The sequence below is a fragment of the Bufo gargarizans genome, chromosome 5 (assembly GCF_014858855.1).
Source record: "Bufo gargarizans isolate SCDJY-AF-19 chromosome 5, ASM1485885v1, whole genome shotgun sequence".
NCBI classification, from domain to species: Eukaryota; Metazoa; Chordata; class Amphibia; order Anura; family Bufonidae; genus Bufo; species Bufo gargarizans.
Genome location: NC_058084.1, coordinates 492269721 through 492283022, shown reverse-complemented (window position 1 = coordinate 492283022; position 13302 = coordinate 492269721). Strand labels below are relative to the sequence as shown.

The window sequence follows — 13302 nt, the reverse complement described above, 5'->3', positions numbered from 1 at the left end:
TGTTAGCCATGTTTTTAATCCAATTTTATATTTTTAGTTCTTTTTAAACATATGTATTTGACATGTATTTGTACTGGCCTGCAGTAAAATTGATATCCAATGACCGTTTAATATACCTCCAGCCACATAATCACTTGATGTTTTCTATCCGGTGAATGCCTAACGTTTGGGGCCTGCACTCCACTAGCCTGCAGTCAAATTGATATCCAATGACCATCTATTATACCTCCCGCCAAATAATCACTTGATCTTTTCTGTACGGTGAATGCCTAATGTTTGGGGCCTGTACTCCAGTGGGCTACAGTAAAATTGTTATTCAGTGACGGCATAATGTACCTCGAGCCACTTAATCACAATTTCTTTTATGTCAGGTGAATGCCAAATTTTTAGGTCCTGTACTCCCGTGGTAAAAAACTTTTAGGCTCCACCAGGGCACATTTTTGAGAATTTCCCTTTAAGATGCAGAAAAATCGCCCATGATTAAAATACATATTTTTGGTGGGAATTTTTTTAATTGATTCCCCTCTAGTATGTCACTGTCCATGTTGTGGGACTATTTGTGCACTTCTAGTAAGTATTTGGTGGCTGCAAATATGACTTGAAGGTTTTTCAGGTTTGCCTACAATTAAAGCGAACGGGGGCCGTCGCGAACTTGCGATTTGCGAACATTTGATCGCGTTCACAACTCATCCCGGACGATGTTCGTCCATCACTGCACAGACCCCCAAACGTTGATGTCCCACAGTGGGACAAAAAAACAGACATATTAGGTATTACTCCGTCCATAATGACCGGCTCTAAAAATATAACATAGTAACATAGTACATAAGGGTGAAAGAAAGAAATTTGTCCATCCAGTTTGGCCTGTCATCCTGCAAGTTGATCCAGAAGAAGGGCTGGAAAAAAAGGTAGAAACCAATTTTCCCCACTTTAGGGGAATAAAAAAATCCTTCCCAACTCCAATCAGGCATTCAGAATAACTCCCTGGATCAACGACCCCTCTCTAGTAGATATAGCCTGTAATATTATTACACTCCAGAAATACATCCAGGCCCCTCTTGAATTGCTTTGTTGTACTCACCATCACCACCTCCTCAGGCAGAGAGTTCCATAGTCTCACTGTTCTTACCGTAAAGAATCCTCTTCTATGTTTGTGTACAAACCTTCTTTCCTCCAGACGCAGAGGATGTCCCCTCGTCACAGTCCTGGGGATAAATAGATGATGTGATAGATTTCTGTACTGGCCCCTGATATATTTATACATAGTAATTAGATCTCCCCTCAGTCTTCTTTTTTCTAAAGTGAATAACCCTAATTTTGATAATCTTTCAGGGTACTGTAGTTGCCCCATTTAAGTTATTACTTTAGTTGCCCTCCTCTGGACCATCTCCAGCTCTTCTATGTTTGCCTTGTTCACAGGAGCCCAGAACTGTACACAGTACTCCATGTGTGGTCTGACTAGCGATTTGTGGTAGGACTATGTTCTTACCTTTTGATGCAAACCATTATCTTATTGGCCTTGGCAGCAGCTGCCTGACACTGGTTTTTGCAGCTTAGTTTGCTGTTTATAAAAATTTCTAGATCCTTTTCCATGTCAGTGTTACCGAGTGTTTTACTATTTAGTATGTATGGGTGACTTGCATTATTCCTTCCCATGTGCATAACATTACATTTGTCAGTGTTAAACCTCATCTGCCACTTATCTGCCCAAGCCTCCAATCTATCCAGATCCCTCTGTATACTGTCCTCTTCAGTGTTGATTACTTTACACAGTTTAGTGTCATCTGCGAAAATTGATATTTTACTATGCAAGCCTTCTACAAGATCATTAATAAATATATTGAAGAGAATAGGGCCCAATACTGACCCCTGAGGTACTCCACTAGTGACAGTGACCCAATCTGAGTGTGTACCATTAATAACCACCCTCTGTTTTCTATCACTGAGCCAGTTACTTACCCACATACAGATGTTTTCTCCCAGTCCGACCATTCTCATTTTATATACTCACCTTTTATGTGGTACAGTGTCAAATGCTTTGGAAAAGTCCAGATACACGACATCCATTGATTTGCCGCTGTCAAGTCTAGAACTTACCTCCTCATAAAAAAATGATTAAATTAGTTTGGCATGACCAATCCCTCACGAAGCCATGCTGATATGGCGTTATTTCCTTATTTCCATTGAGATGCAGTAAGATAGCATCTCTTAGAAAACCTTCAAACAGTTTACCAACAACAGATGTTAAACTTACCGGCCTATAGTTTCCAGGCTCTGTATTTGGACCCTTTTTGAATATTGGCACCACATCTGCTATGCGCCAATCCTGTGGGACATTCCCTGTCAGTAAAGAGTCTGCAAATATCAGAAATAAGGGTTTGGCTATGACATTACTTAATTCCCTTAGGATACGGGGGTGTATGCCATCCGGTCCTGGCAATTTGACTATTTTAATCTTTTTAAGTCGCTTTGTACTTCTTCCTGGGTCAGACGGGACACTTTTAATGGGGAATTTATTTTTACATTCAGCATTTCAGCTGACAGTTTATTTTCCTCAGTGAATACATTGGAGAAAAAAATATTTAACAGCTTTGCTTTCTCCTCATCGCTCTCTGCGACTCCCCCCTCATTACTCTTTAAACGTCCGACACCTTCAGATTTATACTTTTTAACATTTATATAAAAAATTATCTACTCAGTCAGATAAATACTGTAAAAAAAACTCACCAAAATAAAAATGTTTTGATCTTCCCGCAAAAAATGAGCAACCACACAAAACGATCGACAGAAAAATAAAAAAATATGGCTATGAAAATGGTGACACAAAAACAGGATTTAAAAAAAATTATTTGATCAAAAGTAGTAAAACATAAAAAAAAACATATAAAATTGGTATCTCTGTAATCGTATAGACCAGCAGAATAAATATAACGTGTCATTTTTCCCGCATGGTGTTCGCCCAATAACTCAGTCTCAAAAAGCAATGGTAGAGTTGCCTCCTTATCTTTATCCTGCTTTCCAAAAAGAAAAAGAAAAAGCAATAAAAAAGTTGTATGTGCCCCATAATGATGGGATTCTTCATCATTATAATATCATAAGGCTCTGTTGAGAGAAAAATTAAATGTAAGGTTGTCAGAAAATGGCTGTACTGGTGTCCAGAGGCTGAATAATGGCAACATGTCACCCATAAACCATTCCACCAAAATTTGCCTTCCACAAACCATATGGCACTCCCTCTCTTCCCTGATCCCTTCTGTGTGCGCAAACAGCTATTGTGACTACCATATGGGGTACTGCCGTATTCAGAAGAAAATGCTTAACAAAATTTGTGGTGTTTTTTGTCCTGTTACCACTTGTGAAAATGTGTAGCTTATGCAACATTTTATCGGATGAAATGACAATTTTCATTTTCACACCCAAGTTTTTCGATTAAAAGCCTGTGAGGTCAAAGTGGTCAATAAATTCCTTGAGGAGTGTAGTTCCCAAATTGGGGTCACTTTTCTGGGGAATTTTACTGTGGGAGTACCTTGATGTGCCTTCAAATGTAACATGCAACCAAAAACCATTCCACCAAATTCGGCCCTCCAAAAACCATATGGCTCTCCTTTCCTTTTGTGCCCTGCTGTGCACCTATAGAGCAGTTTATGACCACATATTGAGTGTTTCGTTAAACTGAGTCAGGTTAGTAAACATTGATGTTTGTTTGGAAGTTAACATTTTCTGCCGTACAGGAAAAAATTGTTTAAAATGTAAAATTTGCAAAGAAAAATAAATTTTGCCTCCATTTTCCTTTAATTAACCAAATTTGTAAAAGTTTTGAAAAACGTAAGGGGTTTAGTTTATTAAATGAGGTCATTTAGTGGTGGTTTCTATTATGTAAGCCCCACAAAGTGACTTCAAAACTCAATTGGTCCTTAAAAATGGGGAGTTTGGAAATGTCATAAAAAAATCTGAAAATTTGCTTAAAAAAATCTAAGCCTTCTAATATCCTAAAAAATTTAATTATGTTAAAAAAATGCTGCAAACATAAATTAGACAGATATTTTCTATAACTTAAGGTAAAATATATTGATTTGACTTTACCTTTAACATAAATTACATTGTGTCACGAGAAAATCTCGGAATCGCTTGGATAAGCTCCAAATTTATTACCACATAAAGTGGCATGTCAGATTTGCAAAAATAGGCTGTGTCAGGAATGTGAAAAATGGCTGTGTCCTGAAGGGGTTAAAATTTTTTCATTCACTGACAACAACCAGTGATCTTTTTGAAATAATGTTTGTAACCTAGTAACCTACCAAGTGTGTGCCAGCAATAAAAAGAGTCAAACGGTTCTGCATGACATTCAGGATCAGACTACACACAGCGTTTCTTTGTAGTCTGGAAACATGACAGTCTGCATAGAAGCTGTAAACTTAGGGTATTTTCACACTAGCGGCAGGGGAGTCCGGCAGGCTGTTCTGGCGGGTGAACAGCATGTCGGATCCGTCCTGTCGCTAGTTCACGTGTGCCTCCGAACTGCTGCTCCATCCCCATTGACTATAATGGGGCAGGGGCAGTGTTCCGGCGGCAGCACGGCAGCGCACGCCGAGAGGCAGCCGGACTAAAAGTACTGCATGCAGTTCTTTTAGTCCGGCCGCCCCTCGGCGTGCGCTGCAGTGCTGCCGCCGGAACGCCACCCCCATTATAGTCAATGGGGACAGAGGGGCCGTCCAGGGGCACACGTGAACTATCAGCAGGATGGATCCGACAGGCTGTTCTCCTGCCGGAACAGCCTGCCGGACTCCCCTGCCGCTAGTGTGAAACTAGCCTAAAAATGGTAGGGCATTTTTAGTTAAGAAAATTTGTAAAATTGCATAATTTTCTTAGATGTTTAACTGAATGCAAATATCCATGCAAAGATAAAGTTACCCTTTAAGGGATTTTTCCTAAATTTGATCCTTGAACAACAGCTATGTGAATGTGATATCATTTATTCAGCATCTTTATATAGTAACTAATTATGTTAAAACCTTCTGACAAAAACAATCTACAACTGGGAGACAATCCTAATCACCACATAAATTATTGCCATGGTGAAATTAAAGTTTTGATAGAAGAAAATGTCATCTAGTTAAAAGGGGAACGAGGAACAGGTGCAGAATTGATAATCCATCGTATCATATTGATCTAGATCTGCCGCATGACTGCTGAGCTATAAACTCACATTTACTGTGTTTCAAATGCCATCGAAAATTATACTTGTTTCATTGATGCCTTCTGCTTTGTTTAGTTGGATCTGTGCCTGTTCGAGACCAACATTTCTATTTGTTCTTCCATACAGCTTGACTCTTCAGGGAACGGTGGGCTTCCTATGTAAATCTTGGCCACCAATCAGTCAATGTACCAGCTCTGCTCTCTAGCCAAGGGGAAGTCATGAGGATCTCATGAGAAGACTGCAAAGCCTTTGACAATGTTTCTCAGTTCAAAGGAACCGCTGCACCTGGAAGAAAGCCTGAAAATGATGTGAAACTTTATGAAAGGTGAGAGATGGAGGGAACAAGTGTATGTGAATTTATATCTATGATGTCAATTACTTGATTCTCCTGTGTTCAACCCATTTTTATTGAAATGTTACTCATGTGGAGTGAGCGTTCATGGAAGAAACTTCAACAAAATCACAAAATTTTTGTGTTGATATAGCACCAAAGTGCTCGGGTGCTCAAGTACAACACTTTGGGATGCTCGGGTGCTCTACAGAGCACCAGAGCACAATGGAAGTCGATGGGAGAACCAGAGCATTACATAGTCACCCCCTGCTCTGAAGAGGGGAGGGTGTCTGGTTCACAGGAAAAGGTGGAAACACCACTGAAATGGTTCTGGAACCGCATGGGGAGGATGTCTGGATGCATCTTGGACTCCCAGGTCGTTGCTGGGAACGATGTTGTTCGAGTAGTACTCCACTTTTACAGACTGACAATAACACGCACAAAAACGAAGATAAAATCAATTTTAGAGGATTTTTTTTTAGGAAACATTCTTTTCTGTATATTTAATCTCTTATATATATAATATGAATTTCTGTCTGTCTGTCTGTCTAGACATCTGTCTGTCTGTCTGTCTGGACGTTCTTTATGTGCGACCAAACAACAACTGGACCAATCTTCACCAAATTTGGCACACAGGTACATCAGGTGTCTGGGAAGGTTTTAGACCAGGTCTCAGCTCTCCAGGACATACTGTTCCTGAGATATTCCCCAAAAATTACCCACATTCAAGCCTGCAAGTCTTTCTCTTCAGTTTTACTCCAGGTTTCCGTAACAACCCATTCATTTTTCTTTACTGCTTAAATGGGTGGGCACAGTGGAGGTCACTGTTATTAAAGGGGCGGTCACTGTAAAAGTCACTGCTAAAGGAGCGGTCACTGTGAAAGTCACTGTTAAAGGGGCGGTCACTGTGAATGTAACTGTTAAAGGGGCGGTCACTGTTAAAGTCACTGTTAAAGGGCGGTCACTGTGAAAGTCACTGTTAAAGAGGCGGCCACTGTTAAGGGGCGGTCACTGTGAAAATCACTGTTAAATTGGTGGTCACTGTGAAAGTCACTGTTAAAGGGGTGGTCAATGTGAAAGTTGCTGTTAAAGGGGCGGTCACTGTTAAAGGGGCGGTTACTGTAAAAGTCACAGTTAAAGGGGTTGTTACTGTGAAAGTTACTGTTAAAGGGTTGGTAACTGTGAAAGTCAATGTTAAAGGGGTGGTCACTGTTGAAGTCACTGTTAAAGAAGCGGTCACTGTGAAAGTCACTGTTAAGGGGGTGTCACTGTGAAAGTCACTGTTAAAGGGGCGGTCAATGTGAAAGTTGATGTTAAAGGGGCGGTCACTGTTAAAGGAGCGTTTACTGTAAAAGTCACAGGTAAAGGGTCTGTTACGGTGAAAGTCAATGTTAAAGGGGTGGTCACTGTTAAAGTCACTGTTTAAGAAGCGGTCACTGTGAAAGTCACTGTTAAAGGGGTGTCACTGTGAAAGTCACTGTTAAAGGGGCGGTCACTGTGAAAGTCACTTTTATAGGGGCGGGCACTGTGGAGGTCTCTGTTAAAGGGGCGGGCACTGTGGAAGTCACTGTTAAATGGGGCAGGCACTGTAAAGGTCACTGTTAAAGGGGCAACCATTATGAAGGTCACTGTTAAAGGGGTGGTCAATGCTAAAGGGGCAATCACTGTTAAAGGGGCAGGCACTGTGGAGGTCACTGTTAAAGGGGCGGGCACTGTGAAGGTCATTGTTTCATTGTTAAAGGGGCGGGCAATGTGGAGGTCATTGTTAAAGGGGTGGTCAAGGGGTGTGAAAGTCTCTTTTATGGGGGAAACTGTCAATATCTTTTTACGACACACGGAAAAAGAAACTGAAATAGATGAAATATACCCGTGCAAAGCCGGGTCCTTCGCTAGTTGTATAAAGTGCAAGTGCTGCCAAAAATTACAAGTAAGAGGCTTTCCGATACAACCTGTATATCACATAAAGGATGGCCTCATTCATATTGTGGTACAATTGTTCAGGCAGTGGGACTCCTACACTCATAAAGCCTATGCACTAAGTGAAAGGGCATCATACACACACTTAAAAAATTATTATTGATGGCCTGCTGGTGACCCTCAAAAGCATTAGGAGCAAGGACCTGCTGTTGACCCTCTAAAACATTAGGGCCGAGGGCCTGCTGCTGATCTAACCATCTAAAACATTAGGGCCGAGGGCCTGCTGCTGATCTGACCATCTAAAACATTAGGGGTGAGGGACTGCTGCTGAGCTGATCCTCTAAAACATTAGGGGCGAGTGCCTGCTGCTGATCTGACCTTCTAAAACATTATGGACGAGTGCCTGCTGGTGGCCCTCTAAAACATTAGGAGTGAGAGTCTGCTGCTGAGCTAACCCTCTAAAACATTAGGAGCGAGGGCAGCCTTATAAGCATGTTAATATGATGGAGGAGGAGGACGAGAAAAGGAAGATTGAACTATATACCCTTTTTAGTGGTGTTATGGGTGCATGGGAATACAGTGTATTCAATACACCATAAAAGCCACATTTAAAATCCTTTGTGTTCAGCCACTTTCCTCTGGTGGAGTAGAGAAGTCAGGGGCAATCCAGGCCTTGTTTATTTTGACAAGAGTCAACCGGTCAGCATTTTCAGTTGACAGGCGGATGCGCTTATCAGTTATCATGCCCCCAGCAGCACTAAATGCCCACTCAGACAAAACGCTGGTGGCAGGGCAGGCCAGCACCTGCAAGGCGTAGAGCGCCAGTTTGTGCCACATGTCCAGCCCAATGGTTGTAAGGCACAGAGAGATCACTAAGGACGCTGACACGGTCTGCTACATACTCTTTCACCATCTTCCAAAACTTTTCCCTCCTTGTGAAACTAGGCCGCACATTAGGTTAAGGGTGCTGGCAGGGTGTCATGAAACTATGCCGGGCCTTGGAGGGTGTTGCCCTGCCTCTGTTGCAACTGCTGTGTGTTCCCCTTGTCTCGCCTCCTTGGTTGCCTAAGGAACTACGTACTCTGCCGCCATCGTTGTCAGATGGAAATTTATGAAGCAATTTTTCCACAAGGACCTTCTGGTATTGCACCATTTTGTTAGTCCTCTCCACCACAGGAATAAGAGATAAGAAGTTCTCTTTGTAGCGGGGGTTGAGAAGGGTGAACAACCAGTAATCAGTGTTCGCCAAAATGTTTATAACGCGAGGGTCATGGGAAAGGCAAATATTTAAACCAAAGAATGGGTTACATGAAACAACTGAAGATGACAAACCACATAAACCCCTCTAAACAAAGCTAGCTCAGCAAAATGAAATGACCTACAACAAAACAATGAGGCTAATTATCTATAATCATTACAACTTTATTAAAACTAGTGTTGATCACGAATATTCGAATTTCGAATTTTTATCGCGAATACAGGTACTTCGAAAATTTGCAAATATTTTGAATATGGTAATATATATTCGTAATTTTGAATATTCAATTTTTTTTTTTTTTATCAGTACACATTATCCCTCCCTGCTTCTAGCTTGTGGGCCAATAAGAAGTCTGCAATATACTTGACTTTAGGAATAGTGTTGTTTGCGAATTTTCGTAATCAGAATTACTAGACATTAGACAAAGAAGATTATAGCACTATATTAGCTAAATTGCTCTATATTCGTTTTTTTTTCGAATATTCGCTACATTGCTATATATTCTTGTTTTAGAATATTACGAATATTCTAAAAAACAAAGTTATAGCAATATAGCGAATATTTGAAAAAAAATGAATTCAGAGGAATTTAGCTAATAAAGTGTTATAATCTTTTTTTTAATAGTTGTAATTTTTTTCCAATCTGAACTTCAGATGAGGAAAAAATTGCAACTATTAGACAAAGAAGATTATATCACTATATTAGCTAAATTGCTCTATATTCGTTTTTATTTTTTTTCCGAATATTTACTATATTGCTATATATTCTTGTTTTAGAATATTACAAATATTCGGAAAAAAAAAGTTAGAGCAATATAGCGAATATTCGAGAAAAAAAAATGAATATAGAGCAATTTAGCTAATATAATGCTATAATATTCTTTGTCTAATAATTGAAGTTGAAAAATTTGCAATAAAAATTTGCATTACTAAAATTCGCATTCCGAAAATTCGGATAATACACGATCATTACCTTGCCGATTTTTTGAGTAAAAAAAAATCGTAGAATATAACAAATATTCTACAAAATATTTGCGAAATATTGCAAATTTGAATATGACCCCTGCCGCTCATCACTAATTAAGACACATGTAAAAACATACAGGAAAGAGATGACAACATATAAATGTTAGGTGCGGTACATCCCTGGGAGATGGAAGTTAAGGGTATGGTACTAGGGAAGATTTAGGGAGAGGACGCTTAAAAGCCCGCTGAGTGGGCATCAATACATATAAAGTGCAAAGTGCAAAAATATGCAAAACAAGGCCTACAACAGAGTCAGTGACCTACCCTACCCGTAAATGCCAAGTAGTGTATATATCAAAATAACCACATACCCTTACAAAAGTAATATCTCCTCAGGAAGACCGCACACCCCGATGCGCGTTTTGGTGGAAACCTTCCTCTGGGGGAACGGTTCTTCCTATAGGATGGGTCTATTTAAATGAACACCCTACCAATCAAAAATCATCAGATAAATTAGGAACATAAGTTACAAGACATCCAATCACAGCCTCTCATATAGATGGGTGCCTAGAGAGGCTGCGCGGTGGCCAATCACGTGGCTGCTCAAGCGCTCCCTGAAGGACCTGAAGTGACGTGGTAATACCGATGGCCAGTCACGTGACTGTTGACATCAGAGGGCCCGGGGGTGATCAGCATATACAAAGTAATCCAGAAGTCCTAATAACATTGCAAGAATGAGAATAAAAAAGCGAATGCTGGTGAAGAGGGAACATAAGTGAAGAATAAAGGTACAATGTGCGGCAGTGCGCACTCATGAATAAATAAGAATTAGGAATAAAAATATAAATACAGGGTGTGAAAAAGTGAAATGAAAAAACATATGAAAAAAGCAAAATAGGGGACAAATGTGACTGTGATAATATGGGGCTAGTAAGCCGTAATAAGAAGTATCAATTCACATGAATAATATTAATATCAATGCAAACAATAATGTGAATATATAAGTGACTTTAAATCCTGCAATGTTCATGTCTTCATAAGATGTTAAAGGGGTTGTCCGGGTTCAGAGCTGAACCCGGACATACCCTTATTTTCACCCAGACAGCCCTCCTGAGCCTGGCATCGGAGCATCTCATGCTCCGATGCGCTCCCGTGCCCTGCGCTAGATCGCGCAGGGCACAGGCTCTTGTGTTTTCAATAACACACTGCCGGGCGTTAACTTCCGCCCAGCAGTGTGTTCGGTGACGTCACCGGCTTTGAGGGGCGGGCTTTAGCTCTGCCCTAGCCATTTTACTGGCTAGGGCAGAGCCAAATCCAGCCCATCAGTGCCGGTGACGTCACCGGGCTGCCTGTCAGCCCCATAGAGAGCCCGGTATGTCACCGGAACTCAGAAAAATGCCTTTGCCCTGCGCGATTTAGCGCAGGGCAAAGGAAAGCATCGGAGCATGAACTGCTCCGATGCTCATGTCAGGGGGGCTGCCGGGGGGAAAATGGAGGGATGTCCAGGTTCAGCTCTGAACCTGGACAACCCCTTTAATGTTAAGCAAATTGTGAAGATGTAAAACCGGGATCCATCCAGACGCTCTTGCGGTCATCATGAGAAGATAATGCGACCAATATATCCTAGATACATAAAAAACATAATAAGCAAAGTGTATTGGAAGAACACATTAGACCACAAATAAACAATGTGTTTTAAATAAAAGCGCATTAAAGCATATTACAGAAATGGGGAGAGCGTCATTGAGGCCTTTAGGCTGCATAGTATCTAAAATCCAGTTCCATTTAGTCTCATGTTGGGCCGAAAAACATTTCATCACTTTGCCCCCCCCCCCCCCGCATCCCCAAATCTACATGATCAATCCCACAAACTTTCAAAAGCGAGGGATCACTATCATGAAACACTTTAAAATGTTTGGGGATAGGTTTGAGACTTATCAAGTCAGTAGAGTCCTTGGATTTAACAATATCCCTAACATGTTCACGGACACGTACTCTTAACTCTCTGGTCGTCAGACCAACATAGATTTTTTGGGGAGGACAGGTGGTATGATAAATTACCCCCTTGGTGGTACATGAAATGCAATGAGTTATTTTATACATTTTTGTTTGCATAGAATTAGTGAATTTCGTAGTCCTCAGAATGTTACCACAGGCGATACATTTGCCACACAGGGAGCAACCCCATTTGGGTCCCTTGGAACTGAAAATTTCACCTGGCATTTGAGGGACATAATAGGACCTCACTAGGTGATCCCCTAAATTCCCCAAGGATGGGTGTGGGGGTAAAATCCTTTCCAAGATTGGATCGGCCCTCAAGGTGTGCCAAAACCTCTCCAACACATCCCGCATATATTGCCACTGTGAGTGGTAATTGGTGATATATCTTAACGTATCTGTTACTTTATTTTTTGGTTTAGAAAGGATCAGATCTTGGCGCATTGAATGTTTCGCACGGTTGTATGCCTTCTTCACTGATCTCCTACTATACCCTCTTTTAGTCTTCATGGGTTGAACATGGGAAAGGCAGCCTAACATGAAGTCTTGTGTGCCAGAGTACCACCAGGCAAGACTTTGCTGTCGTCATCAGGAGGATGACTCTCAATCTCCTCATCCTCTTCCTCCTCTTCTTCCCACCCACGCTAAACAGATGGAATTAAACTTCCATGGGTACTACTCTCTGTAGCAGAGGCAACTGTCTCCTGCTGCTCCTCCTTCTCAACCTCCTCTTCATCGTCCAATTCGCGCTGAGAAGACGAACTGAGGGTGATCTGGCTATCACCCTGTGTACTGTCTTCCTCCATTTCCATCTCTTCCACATGCAAAGCGTTCGCCTTCATTGTGATCAGTGAGCGTTTCAGTAGACACAGAAGTGGGATGGTTACTCTGATAATAGCGGCATCGCAGCTCACCATCTGTGTTGATTCCTCAAAGTTTCTTAAAACCTCACAGAGGTCAGACATCCATGCCAACAGTTGGTGAGCTGGCAATTGCATGCGCTGCTGCAGCAATGACAGACTGGCAACAGCTGTAGATGACTTTTGGAAATGGGCACACACGCGGCACACCTTCACCAGTACCTCAGGAAATTTGGGCAGGTTTTGAGAAACCGCTGAACCGCTAAGTTGAACACGTGGGCTAGGCATGGTATGTGTGTGAGCTTTCTGAGCACCAAGTTACGGCCATTATTAGACACATCTATGCCTGGTTGTAGTTTGAGTGGTGAGAGCAACAGCACAGTCTAGTCCCTTATACCCTGACACAGCTCTGCAGCGGAGTGTTGTTTATCACATAAGCAAATTAGTTTCAGAACGGCCTGTTGCCGCTTCCCCACTGCAGTGATACATTGCTTTCAGCTATTGACTGGTGGCTGACTGGTGCTGCAAGATTCAGAGGTGGAAGTGGAGGAGGTGGAGGAGGAGAAGGGGGGTTGCAGCCACTAATGTAGGTGGTGGCAAAAATCCTGAATGGAAGGAGGGCCTACAATCCTTGGCGTCGGTAGCACCTGTGCCATCCCAGGGTATGACTCGCTCCCGGCGAGTTCAACCAGTGTGTTGTCAGGGAAATGTAGCATCGTTGGCCAAAAGCACTTGTCCACTTGTCATTAAGTGTACCTTCCCAATAACTGCGGTGG

General features: G+C 41.7%; 1 protein-coding gene across 3 annotated transcripts in view; it reads left to right on the top strand.

Moving 5' to 3' along the window:
* SYT3 (synaptotagmin 3) overlaps positions 1-13302 on the top strand; it is a 318843-nt gene that overhangs the window by 97809 nt on the left and 207732 nt on the right. For all 3 annotated transcript variants that reach the window (XM_044294267.1, XM_044294269.1, XM_044294268.1), the window contains exon 2: positions 5324-5522. The gene's annotated coding sequence lies outside the window, so the exon portion shown is untranslated. The remainder of the gene's footprint in view (positions 1-5323; positions 5523-13302) is intronic.